The following is a 22,944-nucleotide window of genomic DNA, read 5'->3' on the forward strand; positions in this document are numbered from 1 at the left end:
AGAGCCTTTCAATATGACAAGCATCATGACTGGATTTAGTTCAAACTCATAGAACTTCACTGAGACATACGGACGGAGGGACATGAAAGAAGGAGGGCGGGAGGGAGGGCAAGAGCGAGACAGAGAGATAACGAGAGAGAGAGAGAGAGAGAGAGCGAGAGAGAGAGACAGAGAGAGAGAGAGAGAGAGAGAGAGAGAGAGAGAGAGAGAGAGAGAGAGAGAGAGAGAGAGAGAGAGAGAGAGAGAGAGAGAGAGAGAGAGAGAGAGAGAGAGAGAGAGAGAGAGAGAGAGAGAGGTGACATCGTTACGAAGTCATTTCAACACTCCAAGCCCAGTTGTACCCGCTGGGTTTAGAGGCAACATTGGAATGAATCCGAGAGCAGAGAACAGCTCTGGAATGATTAGTGGGCGGGTGTCTGACTGAATAATATTGTTCAGGATTGTTATGTGGCAATGTTTGTTACATAGCAGACAAAGTGCTGCTAGCTACACTTACGTCATTAGGAATGAGCAGTTCCTGTGATGTGGTCTGGGAATTGGACTCCATTCCTGCTGGGAGAAAAGAGAGGTAACTAAACCCTTGGGGAATAACACAGTGAAACATTATGTATTTCACAGTAAAAGCCCAATTATGACATGGGGAGTCACACAGTGAAACATTATGTATTTCACAGTAAAAGCCCAATTATAACAACGGGGAATTACACAGTAAAACATTATGCATTTCACAGTAAAAGCCCAATTATAACAACGGGGAATCACACAGTAAAACATTATGCATTTCACAGTAAAAGCCCAATTATAACAACGGGGAATCACACAGTAAAACATTATGCATTTCACAGTAAAAGCCCAATTATAACATGGGGAGGCACACAGTAAAAAAAACACAAAATTATAACACCTCACAAACGCTATACGCTTTATGTTCTAGTGATCAATCTGCTGTTGGATACCATCACCTCTCTGAAACAGGTTCAGTGTAGAAGTTTAAAGAACTGGGATTGAATCCATATCACGAGTGCCTCAAAACTGTCTACCATCTCTACTCTACAGTCTCTAATGTCTCTACTTTACCGTTTCTACTCTCCTGTCTCTACTCTAATGTCTCTACTCTCCTGTTTCTACTCTCCTGTTTCTACTCTACCGTCTCTAATGTCTCTACTCTCCCGTCTCTACTCTCCTGTCTCTGCTCTCCTGTCTCTACTCTACAGTCTCTAATGTCTCTACTCTCCTGTCTCTACTCTCCTGTCTCTACTCTACCGTCTCTACTTTACCGTCTCTACTCTCCTGTCTCTACTCTACCGTTTCTACTCTCCTGTCTCTACTCTCCCGTCTCTACTCTCCCGTCTCTACTCTCCTGTCTCTACTCTCCTGTCTCTACTCTACTCTCTCTACTCTCCTGTCTCTACTCTACCGTCTCTACTCTCCTGTCTCTACTCTCCTCTCTCTACTCTCCTCTCTCTACTCTCCTGTCTCTACTCTCCTGTCTCTACTCTAACGTCTCTACTCTCCCGTCTCTAGTCTCCTGTCTCTAGTCTCTTGTCTCTACTCTCCTCTCTCTACTCTCCTCTCTCTACTCTCCTCTCTCTACTCTCCTGTCTCTACTCTCCTGTCTCTACTCTCCTCTCTCTACTCTCCTCTCTCTACTCTCCTCTCTCTACTCTCCTGTCTCTACTCTAACGTCTCTACTCTCCTGTCTCTAGTCTCTTGTCTCTACTCTCCCGTCTCTAGTCTCCTGTCTCTAGTCTCTTGTCTCTACTCTCCTGTCTCTACTCTCCTGTCTCTAGTCTCTTCTCTACTCTCCTGTCTCTACTCTCCTGTCTCTAGTCTCTTGTCGCTACTCTCCCGTCTCTAGTCTCCTGTCTCTAGTCTCTTGTCTCTACTCTCCTCTCTCTACTCTCCTGTCTCTACTCTACCGTCTCTACTCTCCTGTTTCTACTCTCATCTCAGCAAGGATGGGATGTAGAGCTTAGCTTTCTAATAGACTATAACATTGATGATGAACTGATGAACTTTTTATCTACAACTTAATATAACCCCCCCATCCATAACACAGTGAGAATACTCTCTCCTCTTTCTTTCTCTCCTCTTTCCTTCTCTCCCGCTTCCTCTCCTCTCCATCTCTCTCTCCTCTCCTCTCCTCTTTCTCTCCTCTCCTCTCCTCTTTCTCTCCCGCTTCCTCTCCTCTCCATCTCTCTCTCCTCTTTCTTTCTCTCCCGCTTCCTCTCCTCTCCATCTCTCTCTCCTCTCCTCTTTCTTTCTTTCTCTCCCGCTTCCTCTCCTCTCCATCTCTCTCTCTCCTCTCCTCTTTCTCTCTCTTCTCTCCTCTCCTCTTTCTTTCTCTCCCGCTTCCTCTCCTCTCCATCTCCCTCTGCCTCCTCTCCTCTTTCTTCTCTCTCTTCCATGTATCTCTCCATCTCCCCTCCTTTCCTCTCATCGCGTCTCCTCTCATTAATTTTTCCTCTCCATCTCTTCTCTCCTCTCTCCTATTTTCTCTGTTCCTGTTTTAGCAGAAGACAGAATAAATCATTGTGTTCCTATTATGCATTTGAAAGCTTGTGAAGAATTGCAATAATGCATTTAAAGCATGTAAATAAACCCCATTATGAATTTAAAGCGTATAAACAAACACGTCAATTAGGCACTCTTTCTACAGTGAAGTATTCATTTGTTTAGCCTTCTGTTGAGTCACTAGACTACACAACAAGCTACTGTAGCCTTCTGTTGAGTCACTAGACTACACAACAAGCTACTGTAGCCTTCTGTTGAGTCAGCAGACTACACAACAAGCTACTGTAGCCTTCTGTTGAGTCACTAGACTACACAACAAGCTACTGTAGCCTTCTGTTGAGTCAGCAGACTACACAACAAGCTACTGTTTAGCCTTCTGTTGAGTCAGTAGACTACACAACAAGCTACTGTATAGCCTTCTGTTGAGTCACTAGACTACACAACAAGCTACTGTTTAGCCTTCTGTTGAGTCAGTAGACTACACAACAAGCTACTGTAGCCTTCTGTTGAGTCAGCAGACTACACAACAAGCTACTGTATAGCCTTCTGTTGAGTCACTAGACTACACAACAAGCTACTGTTTAGCCTTCTGTTGAGTCACTAGACTACACAACAAGCTACTGTTTCAGCCTTCTGTTGAGTCACTAGACTACACAACAAGCTACTGTTTCACCTTCTGTTGAGTCACTAGACTACACAACAAGCTACTGTAGCCTTCTGTTGAGTCAGCAGACTACACAACAAGCTACTGTATAGCCTTCTGTTGAGTCACTAGACTACACAACAAGCTACTGTTTAGCCTTCTGTTGAGTCACTAGACTACACAACAAGCTACTGTAGCCTTCTGTTGAGTCACTAGACTACACAACAAGCTACTGTAGCCTTCTGTTGAGTCAGCAGACTACACAACAAGCTACTGTATAGCCTTCTGTTGAGTCACTAGACTACACAACAAGCTACTGTAGCCTTCTGTTGAGTCACTAGACTACACAACAAGCTACTGTATAGCCTTCTGTTGAGTCAGCAGACTACACAACAAGCTACTGTATAGCCTTCTGTTGAGTCACTAGACTACACAACAAGCTACTGTAGCCTTCTGTTGAGTCAGCAGACTACACAACAAGCTACTGTATAGCCTTCTGTTGAGTCACTAGACTACACAACAAGCTACTGTATAGCCTTCTGTTGAGTCAGCAGACTACACAACAAGCTACTGTATAGCCTTCTGTTGAGTCACTAGACTACACAACAAGCTACTGTATAGCCTTCTGTTGAGTCACTAGACTACACAACAAGCTACTGTTTAGCCTTCTGTTGAGTCAGCAGACTACACAACAAGCTACTGTATAGCCTTCTGTTGAGTCACTAGACTACACAACAAGCTACTGTTTACCTTCTGTTGAGTCAGCAGACTACACAACAAGCTACTGTTTAGCCTTCTGTTGAGTCAGCAGACTACACAACAAGCTACTGTTTAGCCTTCTGTTGAGTCACTAGACTACACAACAAGCTACTGTAGCCTTCTGTTGAGTCAGTAGACTACACAACAAGCTACTGTTTAGCCTTCTGTTGAGTCACTAGACTACACAACAAGCTACTGTTTAGCCTTCTGTTGAGTCAGCAGACTACACAACAAGCTACTGTAGCCTTCTGTTGAGTCAGCAGACTACACAACAAGCTACTGTATAGCCTTCTGTTGAGTCAGCAGACTACACAACAAGCTACTGTATAGCCTTCTGTTGAGTCACTAGACTACACAACAAGCTACTGTATAGCCTTCTGTTGAGTCAGCAGACTACACAACAAGCTACTGTATAGCCTTCTGTTGAGTCAGCAGACTACACAACAAGCTACTGTTTAGCCTTCTGTTGAGTCACTAGACTACACAACAAGCTACTGTAGCCTTCTGTTGAGTCAGCAGACTACACAACAAGCTACTGTATCGCCTTCTGTTGAGTCACTAGACTACACAACAAGCTACTGTTTCACCTTCTGTTGAGTCACTAGACTACACAACAAGCTACTGTTTCACCTTCTGTTGAGTCACTAGACTACACTATTCATTTCAATAGATCTTTGTTGTGCTTCTACAGTGCTGACTGACTGATTCATACGTTCATGATTCATCAATACATATGTACATTATGACGAGGAGATCATCTGGCGGAGAGCAGGGAATGAGGAAATACAGCTTCCTCATCTATTGACCGAAGAAAGCCCCCCCCCTCATACGTACCAGGCATGACAGAGTTGGCTTGCTGCTGGCTCATCTGGGCGGCCAGGCCTTGCTGCTGCATCGACAACTGGTGAAGCTTGGCCAACTGAATCACAGACAGGAGGGAGACAGACAGGCGGGCGGGCGGGCAGAGAGAGCGAGAGACAAGAGGACAGATGGGTAGGTAGACAGTCAGACAAACAGAGAGACAGAGAGACAGAGAGACAGGCAGGCAGGCAGGCAGGCAGGCAGGCAGGCAGGCAGGCAGGCAGGCAGACAGACAGACAGACAGACAGACAGACAGACAGACAGACAGACAGACAGACAGACAGACAGACAGACAGACAGACAGACAGACAGACAGACAGACAGACAGACAGACAGACAGACAGACAGACAGACAGACAGGCGGGCGGGCAGAGAGAGCGAGAGACAGGAAGACAGATGGGTAGGTTTTACAGTCAAACAGACAGACAGACGGGCAAAGAGAGAGACAGAGTGACACACAGTGACACAGAGACAGATGGTTTGGGTAAAAACGGAAGAAATAACACACAGCAGTCATGAATACGATACAGAATTAATCTTGACTAGGAAACATTTTACAGTTCAGAATTAACCTTGACTAGTAAACGTTTTAGAGTTAATTTACTAATTTCAGCATATTTCACAGCGTGATAACTGTACGTACCTCTGAATGTGGAATGCCATATTGGTTCTGTACAGCGTACATCTGAAACGAGGAAGAACAAGAAATGTTTCAGAAAAATGTAATCAATTCCTATTCTCTCCATCGCGGTTTACTTCACCAGATATAGTGCCATTGAGATCAAAAGAGCAATTTTTCAAGGGAGACGTTGGTAGCCTCTCAGAGAGGTTTAGAAATAACACTTCAAATCCACTATCAGCATCAAAGACAACAGTTCAATGACACGGCTGCTGAGGGAGAGAGAGAGAAAGGGAGTGTGTGTGTGTGTGTCGTTGTGTGTGTGTGTGTGTGTGTGTGTGTGTGTGTCCGCGCTCGTTGTTCTCACCAGCCTCCTTATATAAGACTTATATCAGGATTTTAACCACTTTTGCAGCAGAAACCCTAGCAGGTCTGACTGTTGAAATTACACCCAATACAGGAACGTAGAGTTGATGCAGCGTTCTGCTGTTCAGGCTAATAGGAGGAAGTGGTTTAATGTACCAGGAAGTAAGGATACAAATGCAACTCCTCTACTAAAGGTGAGAGGGAGCCCTGGGGCTTTAGATGAGGCTCTACGTGTGTGTGTGTGTGTGTGTGTGTGTGTGTGTGTGTGTGTGTGTGTGTGTGTGTGTGTGTGTGTGTGTGTGTGTGTGTGTGTGTGTGTGTGTGTGTGTGTGTGTGTGTGTGAGACTGCTGGGGGAGTTACTTTTTTACTTTACCATTTCGGTAACACCTCATGATACGATTATAACCTGTCATTATATGGTCATAATACCTCATGATACGATTATAACCTTTCATTATATGGTCATAACACCTCATGATACGATTATAACCTGTCATTATATGGTCATAATACCTCATGATACGATTATAACCTGTCATTATATGGTCATAATACCTCATTATACGATTATAACCTGTCATTATATGGTCATAATACCTCATGATACGATTATAACCTGTCATTATATGGTCATAACACCTCATGATACGATTATAACCTGTCATTATATGGTCATAATACCTCATGATACGATTATAACCTTTCATTATATGGTCATGACACGATTATAACCTGTCATTATATGGTCATAATATCTCATGACACGATTATAACCTGTCATTATATGGTCATAACACGTTATGACTCTCCCCTCCCCCTTCCCCTCTCCCATAACCACTTAACGCTATGTTACCCCAACCTTCCCCCTCTCCTCTCCCCCTTCCCCCTCTCCTCTCCCCCTTCCCCCTCTCCCCTCCCCCTTCCCCCTAACCACTTAACGCTATGTTACTTCAACCTTCCCCCTCTCCCCCTTCCCCCTCTCCTCTCCCCCTTCCCCCTCTCCCCCTTCCCCCTCTCCTCTCCTCTCCCATAACCACTTAACGCTATGTTACTTCAACCTTCCCCCTCTCCCCCTTCCCCCTCTCCCCCTTCCCCCTCTCCTCTCCCCCTTCCCCCTCTCCCCTTCCCCCTCTCCTCTCCCATAACCACTTAACGCTATGTTACTTCAACCTTTCCCCTCTCCTCTCCCCTTCCCCCTCTCCCCTTCCCCCTCTCCTCTCCTCTCCCCCTTCCCCCTCTCCCCTTCCCCCTCTCCTCTCCTCTCCCCCTTCCCCCTCTCCTCTCCCCCTTCCCCCTCTCCTCTCCCATAACCACTTAACGCTATGTTACTTCAACCTTTCCCCTCTCCTCTCCCCCTTCCCCCTCTCCCCCTTCCCCCTCTCCTCTCCCATAACCACTTAACGCTATGTTACTTCAACCTTCCCCCTCTCCTCTCCCCTTCCCCCTCTCCTCTCCCCCTTCCCCCTCTCCTCTCCCATAACCACTTAATGCTATGTTACTTCAACCTTCCCCCTCTCCTCTCCCCCTTCCCCTCTCCTCTCCCCTTCCCCCTCTCCCCTTCCCCCTTCCCCCTCTCCCCCTTCCCCTCTCCTCTCCCCCTTCCCCCTCTCCTCTCCCCTTCCCCCTCTCCTCTCCCATAACCACTTAATGCTATGTTACTTCAACCTTCCCCCCTCTCCTCCCGCCCTTCCCCCTCTCCTCTCCCCCTTCCCCCTCTCCTCTCCCCCTTCCCCCTCTCCTCCCGCCCTTCCCCCTCTCCTCTCCCATAACCACTTAATGCTATGTTACTTCAACCTTCCCCCTCTCCTCTCTCCCCTTCCCCCTCTCCTCTCCCATAACCACTTAACGCTATGTTACTTCAACCTTTCCCCTCTCCTCTCCCCCTTCCCCCTCTCCTCTCCCCTTCCCCCTCTCCTCTCCCCCTTCCCCCTCTCCTCCCGCCCTTCCCCCTCTCCTCTCCCATAACCACTTAATGCTATGTTACTTCAACCTTCCCCCTCTCCTCTCCCCCTTCCCCCTCTCCTCTCCCATAACCACTTAACGCTATCTTACTTCAACCTTCACTCCCCCTTTTTGGTTCGGTAGGTTTCTCAATTTCTTTCTTAGGTTTTGGCATTCTTCATCAAACCATTTGTCGTTGTTGTTCATTTTCTTCAGTTTTCTGTTTTACATTTTTAGATTTGATAGGGAAGCTGAGAGGTTAGATATAATGTTTAGGTTTTCTACTGCCAGGTTTACACCTTCACTATTACAGTGGAACGTTTTGTCCAGGAAGTTGTCTTAAAGGGATTGAGAATTTGTTGTTGCCTAATTGTTTTCTGTTAGGTTTCCACACTACTTTCCTTCCATCTATAGCATTTCTTAATATCATGATTGATCATAGCTCTGTTCAAGTAGAGTGTGATTTTGCTGTGGTCTGATAGGGGTGTCAGTGGGTTGACTGTGAACGCTCTGAGAGACTCTGGGTTGAGGTCAGTGATATTGGCTTAGCAGAGGAACTGGCTTTACGTTATCATTGACGCCCCACACACACTCTTGGCTGGCTGGGTGACAGAAGTAGTAGCTTTGAGTTTCACCCAGTGATCACTTACAACGGCCTGGTCACAAGTGTGTCTCAATTCAATTCAAGGGTTTTATTGGCATGGGGAAACATATGTTAACATTGCCAAAGCTAGTGAAGTAGATAATTTCACCAAAGTGAAATAAACAATAAAAATGAACAGTAAACATTACACTCACAGATATAATAATCCCTTTCTCCCCCCCCGGCTCTCTCTCTCGTCTCTCTCTCTCTCTCTCTCTCTCTCTCTCTCGTCTCTCTCTCTCTGGCTCTCTCTCTGGCTCTCTCAATTTTCAATTCAATTCAAGGGTTTTATTGGCATGGGAAACATATGTTAACATTGCCAAAGCAAGTGAAGTAGATAATACTCTCTCTACCCCCCCCCCCCCCTCTCTCTACCCCCCTACCCCCCACTCTCTGTCTCTGTCTCTCTCTCTCGTCTCTCTCTGTTTCTCTCTCTCTCTACCCCCCCTCCCTCTCAGGATCTCTCTCAGTCATCTCTCTCTCTCTACCCCCCTTCTCTCCCTCTCTGGATCTCTCTCTCTCCCTGTCTACTTTCTGTGACACCATCCCTGTTTATCTCCACAGTGATAATGTTGGCAGCAGACAACAGAGGACACTGGGGTTGTTAATACACTCTGGGCCAACAAGGGAGACTTGGCCTGGTTCTATTGTGTGTGTGTGTGTGTGTGTGTGTGTGTGTGTGTGTGTGTGTGTGTGTGTGTGTGTGTGTGTGTGTGTGTGTGTGTGTGTGTGTGTGTGTGTGTGTGGGTGTGTGTGGTTGTGTGTGTGGTTGTGTGTGCGTGAGTGTGTGTGCGCCTGTGTGAGTGTGAGTTTGCGGTTATGTGTGTGTGTGTGTGTGTGTGTGTGTGTGTGTGTGTGTGTGTGTGTGTGTGTGTGTGTGTGTGTGTGTGGGGTTGTGAGAATGTGGTTGTGTGTGTGGGTGCATGTGTGTGTGAGAGTGTGTGTGTGTGTGTGTGTGTGTGTGTGTGTGTGTGTGTGTGTGTGTGTGTGTGTGTGTGTGTGTGTGTGGTTGAGTGAGTGTGTGTGTGTGTGAGTATGTGTTTGAGTGAGTGAGTGAGTGAGTGAGTGAGTGAGTGAGTGAGTGAGTGAGTGAGTGAGTGAGTGAGTGTGTGTGTGTGTGTGTGTGTGTGTGTGTGTGTGTGTGTGTGTGTGTGTGTGTGTGTGTGTGTGTGTGTGTGTGTGTGTGTGTGTGTGTGTGTGTGTGTGTGTGTGTGTGTATGGTTTAGTACACATTCTTGCGTGTGGTTGTGTGTGTATGTTCAGTTCAAGAGCAAGTTGTATTGTCAAATGCACAAGTACAGTGAAATGCTTAGCTTGAAGGCTCTAACCAACAGAGCAGTAATGAATATCAAACTAGTACAGTATAGCTAGCTATAATAGTATAACTAATAAAACTATCTATAATAAAATATATCAAACTAGTACAGTATAGCTAGCTATAATAGTATAACTAATAAAACTATCTATAATAAAATATATCAAACTAGTACAGTATAGCTAGCTATAATAGTATAACTAATAAAACTATCTATAATAAAATATATCAAACTAGCACAGTATAGCTAGCTATAATAGTATAACTAATAAAACTATCTATAATAATAAAACAAGAAATAAGAGTGTCAGTTCTATAAACAGGGTCAGTTCTATATCCAGGGTCAGTTCTATAAACAGGGTCAGTTCTATAAACAGGGTCAGTTCTATAAACAGGGTCAGTTCTATAAACAGGGTCAGTTCTATAAACAGGGTCAGTTTTATATCCAGGGTCAGTTCTATATCCAGGGTCAGTTCTATATCCAGGGTCAGTTCTATATCCAGGGTCAGTTCTATATCCAGGGTCAGTTCTATATCCAGGGTCAGTTCTATATCCAGGGTCAGTTCTATAAACAGGGTCAGTTCTATATCCAGGGTCAGTTCTATATCCAGGGTCAGTTCTATATCCAGGGTCAGTTCTATATCCAGGGTCAGTTCTATATCCAGGGTCAGTTCTATATCCAGGGTCAGTTCTATCAACAGGGTCAGTTCTATATCCAGGGTCAGTTCTATATCCAGGGTCAGTTCTATATCCAGGGTCAGTTCTCTCCACATATTTATTTCTCACTTCTATTCTCACCCCAACACTACAAGGTGACTGACTGAGTAGTTGTCTGACTGGCTGCCTACCTTGTCCGAGGTGACTGACTGTCTACCTGCTCCGAGGTGGCTGACTGTCTACCTGGTCCGAGGTGACTGACTGTCTACCTGGTCCGAGGTGACTGACTGTCTACCTGGTCCGAGGTGACTGACTGTCTACCTGGTCCGAGGTGACTGACTGTCTACCTGCTCCGAGGTGACTGACTGTCTACCTGGTCCGAGGTGACTGACTGTCTACCTGGTCCGAGGTGACTGACTGTCTACCTGGTCCAGGTGACTGACTGTCTACCTGGTCCGAGGTGACTGACTGTCTACCTGGTCCGAGGTGACTGACTGTCTACCTGGTCCGAGGTGACTGACTGTCTACCTGCTCCGAGGTGACTGACTGTCTACCTGGTCCGAGGTGACTGACTGTCTACCTGGTCCGAGGTGACTGACTGTCTACCTGGTCCGAGGTGACTGACTGTCTACCTGGTCCGAGGTGACTGACTGTCTACCTGGTCCGAGGTGACTGACTGTCTACCTGGTCCGAGGTGTACATAGAGACGTTATACTGCAGTAGTTATGGACAGGACTTTTCCAGGTGCTCAAAGTGAGGAACTGCACATGTCAGTGTAACTAGCCAGTCAGTCAGTCAGCCAGTCAGTCAGCCAGTCAGTCAGCCAGTCAATCAGTAAGTCAGCCAGTCAGTCAGTCAGCCAGTCAGCCAGCCAGTCAGCCAGTCAGCCAGTCAGTCAGTCAGCCAGTCAGTCAGTCAGCCAGTCAGTCAGCCAGTCAGCCAGTCAGCCAGTCAGTCAGTCAATCAATCAGTAAGTCAGCCAGTCAGTCAGCCAGTCAGCCAGTCAGTCAGCCCGTCAGTCAATCAGGGGTGGCAGGTATCCTAGTGGTTAAACCGTTGGCCCAGTAACCAAAAGGTTGCTAGATGGAATCCCCCGAGCTGACAAGGTATAAATCTGTCGTTCTGCCCCTGAACAAGGCAGTTAACCCACTGTTCCCCGGTAGGGACGTCGTTGAAAATAAGAATGTGTTCTTCACTGACTTGCCTGGTTAAATAAAGGTTTAAATTTACAATAATATATATTTTTTTAAATCAGCTCATCATCATACTCACTTGTTGTAAATCCAGCCCTCCCTGGGCCACATGGAAGAGAGGATGTGACCCGTAGTCAGATGTCTCAAACACCTTCAAGCACAGAGACAGACAGACAGACAGACAGACCAGGGGTTAGACTTGGTACAGTCCAAACTGTAGGATGTTACAGACATCAACAACCTGCCCCTGTCCCCCCTACATAACACATTTTCTATGGGATTGAGGTCAGAGCTTTGTGATGGCCACTCCAATACCTTGACTTTTTTGTCCTTAAGCCATTTTTACACAACTTTGGAAGTATGCCTGCGGTCATTGTCCATTTTGAAGACACATTTGCGACCAAGCTTTAACTTCCTGACTGATGTCTTGAGATGCTGCTTCAATATATTCGCATAATTTTCCTGCCTCATGAGGCCATATATTTTGTGAAGTGCACCAGTCCCTCCTGCAGCAAAGCACCCCCACAACATGATGCTGCGACTACCGTGCTTCATTGTTGGGATGGTGGTCCCGTGTGGCTCAGTTGGTAGAGCATGGTGTTTGCAACGCCAGGGTTGTGGGTTTGATTCCCACGGGGGACCAGTACGAAAAAAAAAATGGTATGAAATGAAATGTATGCATTCACTACTGTAAGTTGCTCTGGATAAGAGTGTCTGATAAATGACTAAAATGTTAAAATGTAAGTGAAGAGACCAAGGGTCAGACTCGCCTAAGTAAATGTACCTAACAACCCAACTCAAGGTATGCTGTCCAGTATCCCTACAGAATCGTCATCATGCCATTCAGATCCTCATCAACGTCAGAGATTTAACATTTATCTGATCTTTTAAAAAGGACTTTTTTTTTATTCCATTACTACACTGATATAGGGAATCACAGTCACAGGCCGCGAGCATCAACTAAGGCACCTTATTCCCTATCTAGTGCACTACTTTCAACAAGGGCCCATAGGACTCTGGCCAAAAGTAGTGCACTATGTAGGGAATAGGGTGCCATTCCACTTCATTGCAATTAATGTATTTTCTGCTGTGGAATTGCAGCTCTTGAACCCAGGCAGGAAATGATGAATATTCATGAAGACCATTGATCTTGATATTATTGTGCGTTAGTGTGTATATGTGTTAATGTATGTGTGTGTGTTAATATATGTGTGTGTGTGTGTGTGTGTGTGTGTGTGTGTGTGTGTGTGTGTGTGTGTGTGTGTGTGTGTGTGTGTGTGTGTGTGTGTGTGTGTGTGTGTGTGTGTGTATGTGTGTGTGTGTGTGTGTGTGTGTGTGTGTGTGTGTGTGTGTGTGTGTGTGTGTGTGTGTGTGTGTGTGTGTGTGTGTGTATGTGTGTGTGTGTGTCTGGGGATGTGTGTGTGTATGTGTGTGTGTGTGGAGTATGAGATAAGGGCGGGTTTGGCCTGGTTAGGCAGTCATTGTAAATAAGAATATGTTCTTGACTGACTTGACTAATTAAATAAAAGTTAAATAAAAAATAAAACAAATCCAGACTAGGGTTGAATATGCGATTCAGATATTTGAAATACTTGGGTTTAGGACTATTCTCTGGCTAATCGCACCTGAAATACTTCAAATATATACAAATCAATATTGCAAAATGGTGTGGAGACCCGAGTAGTTTAGCTGGATATTGTGAGGTGGTCCCGGGCATAGAAATAAAAAATCCCTAGAATAGAAAAAAAAAATTCTCCATTCAGGTCAATGATGTTATGGACTGGCGGACATTTTGAGTGTCGTCCCCCTCCCCCTCCGTAGGTCTGATTCTCTCACCTGTTACTGTATGTGACGTTAAGGTTGATGTGACGCTATACTTTCCTACGTTGTGTTGTGTTATGTTACGGTGTTCGGATCCTCACCTGGTTCCCGGCGATCATGACTGTTCCCGGGGAGGGGCCGGGTCGATACGGGATAGTGGCTCCCTTCGGAGGTGACTAGATACAAGACAACCGACATTAAAACAGTATTAAAACTCACGGTAGCTTTTTAGTAAAACATCACAGCACAATTGAGGGCATAAAACACACAATCAAATATAGTTGTGCAGCCTAAAAGGATAGATGAGTTGCAGAAGGTTGGCGCCAACAGACGTTGGTTTCAAAACACTTCTACATACTTTGAACATTTCCTTTAGCCCTGCCGGAGTGCCAGATAGAATTTGAACCCAGGTCTGAGGGACTAAATATATATCAATATGGTCAATACAGGCTCCCTTTGAAGGCCAAGTTCTGTTATAATCTCCACCCTGCAGAAGAGGACTGGCCACCCCTCATAGCCTGGTTCCTCTCTACCCGGCACAGCCAGAAGAGGACTGGCCACCCCTCATAGCCTGGTTCCTCTCTAGGTTTCTTCCTAGGTTCCGTGCCTTTCTAGGGAGTTTTTTCCTAGCCACCGTGCTTCTTCTACACCTGCATTGCTTGCTGTTTGGGGTTTTAAGCTGGGTTTCTGTACAGCACTTTGTGACGTCAGCTGATGTAAAGAAGGGCTTTATAAATACATTTGAAAAAAAAAACACAACAGTATTCAGAAAACGTAGATATATCTATCTTTGATTCCACAGCTACATGCTTGGATAGCGTCAGCATATTTTTTCCCCCCAGCAGAGATTAAGGTGGAATAACAATGAGTTACTAAATCCTTTGATTTCTCTGTTTTAGCATTTAGGTTAATCCTCATAAGTACTCTACTCGCTGTGGTAAGCTACTTCTTAAGTCTTGCAGATAAGAGGTTATACGTTTTAGATATTGCATTACAGACAAACAGATAGACAAACAGACATGACATCAAAGGGCACCATCAGACCAACTCTTGAAATAGCCTACTCCTTGAAGTTTGCACTTGTGTTAAAAAAAACCATATACACGAAGTGGCCAATTTATTAGGTACACCACCCCGTTCATCAAAATGGTTCGCTCCTATAGACAGTGAGTCACGTGGCCGTGGGTTGTTATATAAAGCAGGCAGACAGGCATCGAGGCATTCAGTTACTATTCATTTTGAACGTTAGAATAGGGGGGGAAAAGTAGTTTTTTTTTTAAAACAGTAACAATTCCTGAAGTCCATCTTTAAATCAATTATGACCTTCCATCTCTTACCATGGCTGGTAATGACGTGATGTTGAAAACCATGAGCCATACAAATAAAACAACACTGATATCTGCTAAATGCACACTTCCGGGATGAAGTGTTTGAGAACGCAGCCGAGTTGTACAGTACCTCGAGAATGACAGTGCATATGAGTTTGACACACTGGATGACGGCGTCTTGGGTTCCAGATATCGTCACTCCTCTCTCGGTGGAGTTGGGCAGAAGGTCCCCAGCTACCTGTACTTGTGCCCCGGTGGTCTGTTGAGTGAGAAAATACACAGGTCATTTATCTGGTTTAAAAGTGAAAATACACAGGTAATTTATCTGGTTTAAAAGTGAAAATACACAGGTAATTTATCTGCTTTACAAGAGAAAATACACATGACAATTTTAACTCCTTATTGTTTACCTTTCAATTCATATTTAAATTACAAATAGACACAGACACTTTCTCAACTGTCTAAAAACAATTCTCCTCTCAAGTTCAAAGAGTTCAAATAGTTTAAATAGTTTAAAGAGTTTAAATCATTTAAAGAGTTCAAAGAGTTTAAAGAGTTTAAATAATTTAACTTCATCGGGTTAGGGGGCAGTATTTTGATGTCCGGATGAAAAGCGTTCCTGTAGTAAACTGCCTGCTACTCAGGCCCAGAAGGTAGTATATGCATATTATTAGTAGATTTGGATAGAAAACACTCTGAAGTTTGTAAAACTGTTTGAATGATGTCTGTGAGTATAACAGAACTCATATGGCAGGCAAAAACCTGAGAAAGAATCCAACCAGGAAGTGTGGAAATCTGAGGTTTGTAGTTTTTCAAGCGATTCCCTATCCAGTATACAGGGTCATTTTGCACTCCCTAAGGCTTCCACTAGATGTCAACAGTCTTTAGAACGTTGTTTCATGCTTCTATTGTGACTGGGGAGAGAATAAGAGCCATTGGAATCAGATGACTGAGAAAATGACATGAGCTCAATCGCGCGCGCGCGCTCATGTGAGAGTTAGCTGTGTTCCTTTTCATTTCTGAAGACAAAGTAATCGTCCGGTTGGAATATTATGGAAGATTTATGATAAAAACATCCTAAAGATTGATTCTATACATCGTTTGACATGTTTCTACGAACTGTAATATAACTTTTTAGACTTTTGAACTAACTGCACGAGCACAGTGGATTTGGATTACTCGACTGAATGAGCAAACAAAACGGAGGTATTTGGATATAAAGATGAACTTTATCGAACAAAACGAACATTTATTCTTTAACTGGGATTCCAAAGGTAAGTGAATTTTTATAATGTCATTTTTGTCATTTCTGTTGACTCCAAAATGGCGGGTATCTGTATGGCTTGTTTTGATATCTGAGCGCTGTACTCAGATTATTGCAAAATTTGCTTTCGCCGTTAAGCTTTTTTGAAATCTGACACAGCGGTTGCATTAAGGAGAAGTGTATCTATAATTCTTTGAATAACAGTTGAATATTTTATCAACGTTTATGATGAGTATTTCTGTAAATTGATGTGCTCATTCACCGGAAGTTTTGGGAGGCAAAACATTTCTGAACATTACACGCCAATGTAAAATGGGGTTTTTGGATATAAATATGAACTTTATCGAGCAAAACATACATGTATTGTGTAACATGAAGTCCTATGAGTGCCATCTGATGAAGATCATCAAAGGTTAGTGATTCATTTTAGCTGTATTTCTGGTTTTTGTGACGCCTCTCCTTGCTTGGAAAATGGTTGTGTGGTTTTTCTTGTCTAGGCGCTGTCCTAACATAATCTAATGTTATGCTTTCGCCGTAAAGCCTTTTTGAAATCGGACAATGTGGTTGGATTAACGAGAAGTGTTTCTTTAAAATGGGATATAATAGTTGTATGTTTGAGAAATTTGTCTAGCGTCCCACATACCCCAGAGAGGTTAAAGAGTTCAAAGAGTTCAAAGAGTTTAAAGAGTAAGAGTTTATTTGCCGTTTGCAGGTATTGAAAGTAATACAATGTTTTGTTGGAGATCTCTGTGTAGTACGTACACATGTACAGTGATTTATTTTTGATTTATTTAACCTTTATTTAACCTTTATTGAACTAGGCAAGTCAGTTAAGAACACACTCTTATTCACAATGACGGTCTGTGGGCTAATTGTGCGCCGCCCTGTGGGACTCCCAATTAGGTCTTCCATCCATTCCTATCCTAAACAGAATATCTATTAAACGTGCTGAGTGGTAAGATCAGGAAAAACTGTTTAGTCATATGTACTGAAGTACAAGTAGGATAAAAACAGTAGTCAGGTTCCTCCTCGGCTCTTCTCATCCATTGCTCTGATCTGAAATAACCGACCAGGTGAAAGCCATCCTAATGGGGCGGCAGATAGCCTAGTGGTTAAAGCGTTGAGGCCAGTAACCGGAATGGTTGCTGGATCGAATCCCCGAGCTGACAAGGTAAAAATCTGTCGTTCTGAGCAAGGCTGTTAATCCACTGTTTCCCGGGCGCCGTGGATGTCGATTATGGCATCTCCCCGCACCTCTCTGATTCAGAGGTGTTGGGGGTTAAATGCGTAAGACACATTTCAGTTGAATACATTAAGTTGGACAACTGACTAGGTATCCCCCTTTCCCCTTTAATGATGAGCTTCCACCATATTGTTTTCACCTGTCAAATGGGAAAAATCCACCTGTCATTTTTCTGACACACAGATAAATAATAAACTCTATCACATGAATCAGACTTTGAACAGACTCTGCCCTCACCTCACCTGCTTTCCTTTAATGTACTGTACTGAAGGAACTGACGGCGAGCCACCATATTGTTTTCACAGGTCAAGTCTTTTCCAATCAGTGCAGACGAAGGGGAGGAGACTAGGAGAGAACAGATGTTGAAGCGATTGGTAAAGAGAAACACTCACCTCTCTGATCTCCTTGATCTTGGAGCCGCCCTTCCCGATGAGAGAGCCACATTGGCTGGCAGGAATGACCAATCGTAGGGTGACGGGAGGCTTGCTGGTGACCGTGCCATTGGCTACCAGAGTTGAAAGGTCCTAGAGAGAACAAAGCTGATTGGTTGTAGAAGGCCTGACCCTTAAAACTTTTAGTAATTTAGCAGAAACTCTTAGCCAGAGTGACTTATTCTTAGAGTATTCAACTAAGGTAAAAAGAACCACATAGCACAGTGACGCTACAACCAGGGGTTTAGTAGGGCTACATGGGTAAATGCTGGTCAAGATGAGGGCTAGTCATGTAAATACCATTCCTATACTAGTATAAACACCACCTGTGACATTTAGAGTTTAGTTTGCACGTCAACGGTCCTGGATCCTGCCGGTCAAGAGAAAGAAAGGCTGATGGAACAGAACAGAACCTCTTGTCCATTCCTATGTAGATCCCATACAATATTTACACTGCTGGTCAAATCTATTCACCTTTAGAAACACCATTCCCTTAAGAGGGTGACTCGTCGATGAGGTTTTCCTGGTCATCCCATGTGACCTGAACAATGAAATCTCTAGGGTTTATATTCATGGCTTTCCCTTTACACTAGCCCTACATCATCACATTTGTATTATTTAACCAGGCAAGGCAGTTAAGAACAAATTCTTATTTATACAACGACAGCCTAGGAACAGTGGGTTAACTACCTTGTTCAGGGGCAGAACGACAGATTTTTACCTCGTCAGCTCGGCGATTCAATCTAGCAACCTTTCGGTTACTGGCCTCAACACTCTAACCACTAGACTACCTGCCGCTCTAACCACTAGGCTACCTGCCTCTCTGACCGCTAGACTACCTACCGCTCTAACCGCTAGACTACCTGCCTCTCTAACCGCTAGACTACCTGCCTCTCTAACCGCTAGGCTACCTGCCGCTCTAACCGCTAGGCTACCTGCCGCTCTAACCGCTAGGCTACCTGCCTCTCTAACCGCTAGGCTACCTGCCTCCCTAACCGCTAGGCTACCTGCCTCTCTAACCGCTAGGCTACCTGCCGCTCTAACCACTAGGCTACCTGCCTCTCTAACCACTAGGCTACCTGCCTCTCTAACCACTAGGCTACCTGCCTCTCTAACTACTAGACTACCTGCCTCTCTAACCACTAGGCTACCTGCCACCTCTAACCACTAAGCTACGTGCCTCTCTAACCACTAGACTACCTGCCTCTCTAACCGCTAGGCTACCTGCCTCTCTAACCACTAGGCTACCTGCCTCTCTAACCACTAGGCTACCTGACGCCCCTCTAACCACTAGACTACCTGCCTCTCTAACCACTAGGCTACCTGCCGCCCCCAAAGTACTGCTCCTGCATATAATACTCTGCTGCAGTATAGGACTCATAGAGGTTCAAGGCTTTATGTCCACTAGTTAGACATAAACTTCTCTATTTCACACACAGACACAATCTCTCTCTCACACACACGCACACGTACACACACACGCACACACACAATCTCCTTAATTAAGCTATAGGTAATAAATATCATCCTAAATCATGGCCCCAATCAATTAGCCGTAGCATTGCACCAATAAATTAGTCGTAGCATTGCGGCAATCAATTAGCCGTAGCATTGCGGCAATCAATTAGCCGTAGCATTGCGCCAATCAATTAGCCGTAGCATTGCGCCAATCAATTAGCCGTAGCGTTGCGCCAATCAATTAGCCGTAGCGTTGCGCCAATCAATTAGCCGTAGCGTTGCGCCAATCAATTAGCCGTAGCGTTGCGCCAATCAATTAGCCGTAGCGTTGCGCCAATCAATTAGCCGTAGCGTTGCGCCAATCAATTAGCCGTAGCATTGCGCCAATCAATTAGCCGTAGCAGGTCTCTAGTAGCGTTTGAAATGTAAATAGCATGGGCTGTCCAGCCGCCCATCACATCAGTTTAGAGGCTACGTGACCTGAATCAGTAGTATGCTTCCTTGACTCAAACCTATAGTCTCCCCTGAAGAATTCAACGTAATGCACACATGATTATGTATTTCTCTCCAAATAGAACGTGTGTATAAATGATCAAGGGGTTTGGCGTTTGGAAGGATGGGTTTTAGTATTCTTTCGGCGCTAACTCCTAAATCTCTTGAGCACTGCTTGGAATGGATGGGAGAGAAAATATACGTTTGTATTCAAAATAACCTGGAGATGAATATCCGTATGTAAACGAGGCAGTGACTTCCTGTCTCCCTATGTTAATCTCTCTTAATGTCTTTCTCTCTCTTTCTCTCCCCTCCCTCCTCCCTGCCTCCCTCTCTCTCTCTCTCTCTCTCTCTCTCTCTCTCTCTCCCTCCCTCCCTCCCTCCCTCCCTCTCTCTGTATCTATCCCATCCCTCCCCTCCCCCCTCTTTCTGTATCTCCCTCCCCTCCCTCTCTTTCTCTGTATCTCTATCCCCCTCCCCCTCTCTCTCTGTATCTCCCTCCCTCCCCCTCCCTCTCTGTATCTCTCTCCCTCCCCCTCCCCCTCCCTCTCTCTGTATCTCTATCCCTCCCTCCCTCCCTCCCTCCCTGTATCTCCCTCCCCTCTCTCTCTCTTTGTATCTCCCTTCCCCTCCCTCTCTCTCTGTATCTCTCTGCCCTCTCTCTCTCTCTCTCTCTCTGTATCTCCCTCCCCCTCCCTCTCTATATCTCTCTCCCCCTCTCTCTCTCTATCGCCCTCCCTCCCTCCCCCTCCCTCTCTCTCTGTATCTCTCTCCCCCTCCCTCTCTCTCTGTATCTCCCTCCCCTCCCTCTCTATCTGTATCTCCCCCCCTCTCTCTCTATCTCTCTCCCCCTCCCTCTATCTCTCTATGTCTCCCTCCCCCTCACTCTCCCCTATCTCTCTCTCGCTCCCTCCCTCCCCCCTCTCTCTGTATCTCCCTCCCCTCCCTCTCTCTCTATATCTCTCCCCCTCCCTCTCTCTATGTATCTCTCTCCCCCTCCCTCTCTCTCTATATCTCTCCCTCCCTCCCTCTCTCTGTATCTCCCTCCCCCTCCCTCTCTCTCTCTATATCTCTCCCCCTCCCTCTCTCTCTGTATCTCCCTCCCCCTCCCTCTCTCTCTGTATCTCCCTCCCCTCCCTCTCTCTCTGTATCTCCCTCCCCTCACTCTCCCCTATCTCTCTCTCTCTCTCCATCCGTCCCTCTCTCTGTATCTCCCTCCCCTCCCTATCTCTCTGTATCTCTCTCTCCCCCCTACCCTCTCTGTATCTCCCTCCCCTCCCTCTCTCTCTCTGTATCTCTCCCCCTACCCTCTCTATATATCTCCCTCCCTCTCTCACTCTCTCAATTCAATTCAAAGGGCTTTATTGGCATGGGAAACATATGTTTACATCGCCAGAGCAAGTGAACAGTAAAAATTACTCTCTCTCCCCCTCTCCCTCTCTCTCTTCCCCCTGTCCCCCTCCCTCCCCATTCTCTCCCCCCTCCCCCTCTCCCTCTCTCTCCCTCCCTCCCCCTCTCATTCTGTATCTCTATCCCTCTCTCCTCCCCCCTCTCTCTGTAGCTTTCTCCCCCCTCTGTCTTTGTACCTCAATCCCTCTCCCCTTCCCTCCCTCCCTCCCTCCCTCCCTCCCTCCCTCCCTCCCTCCCTCCCTCCTCCCTCCCTCCCTCCCTCCCTCCCTCCCTCCCTCCCTCCTCTCTCGCTATGTATCTCCCTCCCTCCCCCCTCCCTCGCTCTCCCTCTCTTCCCCTCCTCCCTCTCTCCCTCCCCCTTTGTCTCTCTCCTTCCCCCTCCCTCCTCTCCCCCCCTCTCTTTTCTGTCTGGTTGATTGGTTGGGGATGGCCGGTTTCTCCTCATGTGGATCAGGCAGATTTAAATGTCACCTCCGAAGATTTAATTTAAAACTATGAAATACTCTCTTAATAGAACAGTATAATCCTCCCTAGTCAATCCAACACTCTAAATCACTGAACAAACCACAGGAAATAGCTGCTTCCTTCTATAAGGGTCCTACTACTCACTACTTTATATACTGTGGGCACACTTTTTCTCTCTCTCTCTGTCTCTCTCTGTCTCTCTCTCTCTCTCTGTCTCTGTCTCTGTCTCTCTCTCTCTCTCTCGCCCTTTATATATATAGAACGTGTGTATAAATGATCAAGGGGTTTGGCGTTTGGAAGGATGGGTTTTAGTATTCTTTCGGCGCTAACTCCTAAATCTCTTGAGCACTGCTTGGAATGGATGGGAGAGAAAATATGCGTTTGTATTCAAAATAACCTGGAGATGAATATCCGTATGTAAACGAGGCATATATACATATATATGTATATGTATATACACACACACACGGTATGCTGGATAGTCCTTGGATAGTCCTTAATAGGCTAAGGTTCCAATATCCATACTAGCAATACTGTATATGTATAATGCATGCCCAATATATAGCTTCATTCTAAGTGCTGAGCTAGAGTGGGTACTGGGATCGTAGGCAAAGACACGCTTTCTCTTCTCTCCCTCATCTGCACTGCTGATGGGAATGAAACAGCAATAGTAGTATATATAGTAGTATATATAGTAGTATATAGTAGTATATATATATATATATATATATGAAATATTTGTGTGTTTCTTTCTGTTCTCTGTGTCTTTAAGAGTCACAATACAGTGTTTTGGGGGGGTGTGGGGTCAGACTACCATGTGATGACTTGTTATTGTTCATTGTAAAACCAGAAAAGAGACATAGTTGACCCACCAGCTGGCCAAGTCTGAATGGGGCTCCTTGTAACTTTCTTCTTTCTTTCAGTAGCGTGTTCTACATCACACTAAAACGTGCTCTTTATCACACTAATGTGTTTGTACATCACGTGACTGGGTGGAGCGGGGCTCCAGGACCACCCCTAGTGTTACCATGACAACCCCGTCTTCACTGTGAAGGGATGAGAGGAGTTAACAGAAGGACTGTGAGAGGAGGTTCCTACAAAGATGTCTATAAGCCTGTATGTTTGACAGAAAGAGTGAGCGATAAACACACACTAGCTAGTCCTCTCTCTCTCTCTCTCTCTCTCTCTCTCTCTCTCTCTCTCTCTCTCTCTGGATTTGTTTCAAATAACAGCTGCCCACCAAAACCGGTCTGATGTGATGTGTCAGACTTGCCTCAGCAGCGATTCGATGACGCCATCGAAAAACACGCAGACACGTAGAAACAAAAACATCCACATCTCAAGGATAAACCAGACCATTTCCTTTTTACAGAAAAAAGAGAGAGATGAACAAACCAAACCAAAATGCTGCACAATAGTTTCCCAGACAACGACAGTTCACTGAAGGCTTCGTACTTCCTCACTTCTCATGTAACATTTCCCAGCTCCTTTCTCTGTAGCTGAAAAGCTGGCCTCAGTCG

General features: G+C 45.4%; 1 pseudogene; it reads right to left on the bottom strand.

Annotated features, from left to right (window-relative positions):
• The window catches only part of LOC106566209 (poly(rC)-binding protein 2-like), a 58,832-nt pseudogene that overhangs the window by 16,624 nt on the left and 19,264 nt on the right, over positions 1 to 22,944 (bottom strand).

The sequence above is a fragment of the Salmo salar genome, chromosome ssa12 (genome assembly GCF_905237065.1).
Source record: "Salmo salar chromosome ssa12, Ssal_v3.1, whole genome shotgun sequence".
NCBI lineage: Eukaryota > Metazoa > Chordata > Actinopteri > Salmoniformes > Salmonidae > Salmo > Salmo salar.